This window comes from Ovis canadensis, chromosome 13 (assembly GCF_042477335.2).
Source record: "Ovis canadensis isolate MfBH-ARS-UI-01 breed Bighorn chromosome 13, ARS-UI_OviCan_v2, whole genome shotgun sequence".
NCBI lineage: Eukaryota > Metazoa > Chordata > Mammalia > Artiodactyla > Bovidae > Ovis > Ovis canadensis.
This window is the reverse complement of record NC_091257.1, coordinates 42,645,781-42,650,465: the sequence shown is the minus strand read 5'-3', so window position 1 is coordinate 42,650,465 and position 4,685 is coordinate 42,645,781.

Here is a 4,685-nt window from a genome sequence, read left to right as displayed (position 1 = left end):
ATGACTTTACGGGGGGCCGACCCCCACCACCTCTTTCAGAGAAGGAGTTAACTTACAGCTCCAAGTTAATAAAAATTCCTGGGCGTGACAAGAGTGTTTCAACTTACAAACTCCTCTGAAGTTTCTCTAGCCTGCCTGAGCAGGTTCGTCCGGCCACATGTGATTGTTTACAGCCTCCCAACCATGAAAGGCATGAGATGCTTTAAAAGTTTCTAAGTACAGACTCTTTTGAGAAGTTAGAAAATTATTAGTATAGTATAGTGGGTTGATTAGAAATTATATTGGTGAAGGGTTTTTCATTTTTGAGCCAATATTTGCTGCTAAATCTCCATATTCCCTGCCCTTATAATGAATATAACTAGCATATAGGAGAAATAAGCATTAACCTTTAAGATTAATCATGTTAAACCTTAGGCTAAGTAAACTCCTTTCTTGATTGTAACCCACTACACCCTCACCCTATAGGAATGCAACTTTAATTGGAGGGTGGAGCCTGGTTTAAGAAAAAATCACCCCTGGAAAAAATAAGTTTTCTGGTTGACTGACCATTACCAGAAAGGGCCATAAAATGTCAGCAGGCCTCACGGCCAGAAGATGATGTAAAACCCCTAAGATCTTTGTATAATTTTATATGAAGCACCTGATTTTGACAAGGGTCAGGTCTGCTGACCCTGCGTGACTCTGTGTTTATCCCTGTGTATAACAAAAAGTATATAAGCAAACCTGAAAATAAAGAAAATGGATCAGTTTCTGGAAAGACTGATTCCCCCATGTCGTTCTTTCTTTCCCCTTCTGGCTGAATTCCCCTCTGGAGCGTGGGTACTCACCAAGCCTGCTAATTTTGTCTGGGCTTCTAAGATCAGACCGGGGAGGCCTCAGTGCCTCCTTTCCTTCGGGAGAACAGAAAGATGCCTGTAGCCTGTGTAAGTGGTGCAAGCTTCTTGTCTCGAAGCTTTATTGGTATCCCATGTAAACCAAGTTATTCAGCCTCTTTTTCTCCACTAATTTTCCTACTACACTATCCTTTTCTAATCTCTCTTTATATCTGTAATTAAATAAGTTTTTTCCTAGGACGCTGATCCTATCTCCCCTCTGAATTACCCTGGATCCACTGGGGCTGGACCCCGGCAACCCGCCCCCACCCCCAACCCATGTTGCCAGTAGTCTTCCTTTTATCACTAAGAATTTGACTATTCCAGATTCCTCATATAGGAGGAGGTATACAGTATTTTTCTTTTTGTGACTGGCTTATTTCCAAACTCTCTCTGCCCTTCCGGGGATTTCTGTTCTAGGTTGCTGCGAAGTCACTTCAGTCGTGTTTGACTCTGTGCGATGCCATAGACAGCAGCCCACCAGGCTCCCCTGTCCCTGGGATTCTCCAGGCAAGAACACTGGAGTGGGTTGCCATTTGCATCTCCAATGCATGAAAGTGAAAAGTGAAAATGAAGTCACTCAGTCGTATCCGACTCTTAACGACCCCATGGACTGCAGCCTACCAGGCTCCTCCATCCATAGGATTTTCCAGGCAAGAGTACTGGAGTGGGGTGCCATTGCCTTCTCCTGTTCTAGGTTAGGAGTCAGTGATCCTTTTTTGGTAAATACTTTTGGCTTCATTGGCTTTACTGTCTATTGCAACAACTCAGGGACGCTGCCAGAGTCAACTATTATGGGAACAGGCATTGGCCATGGCCCCGTAACATTCTATTTACAAACCAGGGTGGTATGCCACATTGCCCTGGCTCCCATTTGCTCACCTGATCCTGATACATGGAGTCAGTAGAGCAACAAGTCCTTTGCACTTTGGTAAGAAGCACTTGGCCCGGTGTGAGCTGTGTGTGGGGTGCCCACATCTCACTGCTTCTTCAGGACAAAGAGGTGCCAAGGAGTCTAGCCCTGCCCAGTGAGAGGATGACTTGCTTCCACATGTGCTGGACGGCTGCTTCTGTTTCTCTCTTTTCTTTGTAATAATGTAATTTTATCTTTTTAAATTGAGAAATAATGGACATATAGTATTGTAACAGTCTCAGGTGTACAACATAATGATGATTTATGTATATACTGAGAAATGACTACCCCACAGTAAGTTTAGTTATCATCCTCATCTTTTTCCTTGATGTGGCCTGTTAAACTTAATTAAGTCTGGGACATCCCTGAGAGTCTATATCCCAGAAAGGAGTTGTTTGATGTGTGGTGGAGATGCTGATATAGTCACAGATTCCACTTAGATATAAATATCAGTATCCACCAAAACGTGCTGTCTAATCAAAACTATTTTTTTCCAGTAGTCATGGATGGGTGTGAGAGTTGAACTGTAAAGAAAGCTGAGCGCCAAAGAATTGATGCTTTTGAACTGTGGTGTTGGAGAAGACTCTTGAGAGTCCCTTGGACTGCAAGGAGATCCAGCCAGTCCATCCTAAGGGATATTAATCCTGAATATTCATTGGAAGGACTGACGCTGAAGCTGAAGCTCCAATTCCTTGGGCACCTGTTGCATAAAGCTGACCCATTGGAAAAGACCCTGATGCTGGGAAAGACGGAAGGCAGGAGGAGAAGGGGACAATTTAGAGGATAAGATGGTTGGATGGCATCACCAACTCGATGGACATGAGTTTGAGCAGTCTCTGGGAATTGGTAATGGACAGGGAAGCCTGCCTTGCTGCAGTTCATGCGTCGCGAAGAGTCAGACACGACTGAGAGACTGAACTGAACTGAACTGAACTGAATCCATCAAAAATCTTGACTACAAACATCAGACACAGATCCCAACCACGGGTAACAAATGTGTGCCATGTTGGCAGGCTCTTCGGGGCTCTGAGACATATGGGAAGGGCAGGCTGGGCCGGTGGCCAAAGCCATGACTGTGACCCTTCCCACCCCCACCCCTGACCCTGAGGCCCTTGCTCTGGAGCCAAGAGCTGGGGCAAGCTCTGGGGACAGAATGTGAGTAACATGCCACCACCTGGTAGCTGCAGAGGTGGAGACAGAACACTGGCCCTTTGTTACTCATCTGAGACAATTTTTAAAAATTGTGGCAAGGATGGAGTGTGGAGGTATCTTTAGCAAAAAGAAGGAGCTAGGGGCCAAAAGAATATACTAAAAGACTTAATTTCTGTCTCTCTGCATCAATGACTTTGTGTCTTCTCTCCAGAACAAAAGGCCTCAAAGAACACGGACTTTATTAGAGGGTAAAACTATCTAGCTTGTGATAGATATCAAAGAGATCATACAGTGTAGCAGGCATTCAATGAGTTAGTTCCAATGTTTATTAACTCTCACACATGGGAGATGAAAGATAAATAGGTTTTGCTCCATTTTTTGGCAATCCCCTCTCTGAACAGTAAGTCAGTTGGTTTGAATAAGAGATGAGACTCGAAGGCTCAGGAGTTCTAATTCCTGCTTTCTATCACACCACACTCAGAATATCTGCTGATGGTCTTTACTCATTTGTTGTTGTTTAGTCACTCAGTCATGTCTAAGTCTTTGCCATCCCATGGACTGCAGCATACCAGGCTTCTCTGTCCTTCACTATCTCCCTGAGTTTGCTCAAACTCATGTCCACTGAATCAGTGATGCCATCCAACCGTCTCATCCTCTACTGCCACTTCTCCTCCTGCCCTCAATCTTTCCCAGCATGAGGGCCTTTTCTGATGAGTCAGCTCTTCACATCAGGTGGCCAAATTTTTGGAGCTTCAGCTTCAGCATCACTCCTTCCAATCAATATTCAGGGTTGATTTCCTTCAGGATTGACTGGTTTGAACTCCTTGCTGTCCAAGTCACTATCAAGAGTTTTCTCCAGCACCATAGTTCAAAAGCATCAATTCTTTCAGCCATCTTTATGGTCCAACTCTCACATCCACACATGACTACTGGAGAAACCATAGCTTTGACTATATGGAACTTTGTCAGCAAAGTGATATCTCTGCTTTTTAGTATGCTGTCTAGGTTTGTCATAGCTTTTCTTCTAAGGAGCAAGCATCTTTTAATTTCATGGCTGTAGTCACTGTCTGCAGTGACTTTGGAACTCAAGAAAATAAAGTCTGTCACTGTCTCCATTTTCTCCCCATCTATCTGTCATGACGTGATGGGACTGGATGCCATGATCTTAGTTTTTTGAATGTTGACTATTAAGCCAGCTTTTTCATTCTTCTCTTTCACCTTCATCAAGAGGCTCTTTAGTTCCTCTTCGCTTTGTGCCTTTAGCGTGGTGTCATCTGCATATCTTAGGCTATGGATATTTCTCCCGGCAGTACTGGTTCCAGGTTGTGATTCATCCAGCCTGGCATTTCACATGATGTACTTTGCATAGAAGTTAAATAAGCAGGGCGACAAAATACAGCCTTGAGGTACTATTTTTCCAATTATGAACCAGTCCATTGTCCCATGTCTGGTTCTAACTGTTGCTTCTTGACCTGCATACAGGTTTCTCAGGAGGCAAGTAAGGTGGTTTGGTATTCCCATCTCTACATGAATTTTCCACAGTTTGTTGTGATCCACACAGTCAAAGGGTTTAGCATAGTCAATGAAGCAGAAGTAGACAGTTTTCTGGGATTCTCTTGGTTTTGCTATGATCCAACAGATGTTGGCAATTTGATCTCTGGTTCCTCTGGCCTTTTCTAAACTGAGATTGTACGTCTGGATGTTCTCAATTCATGTACTGTTGAAGCCTAGCTTGAAGGGTTTTGAAC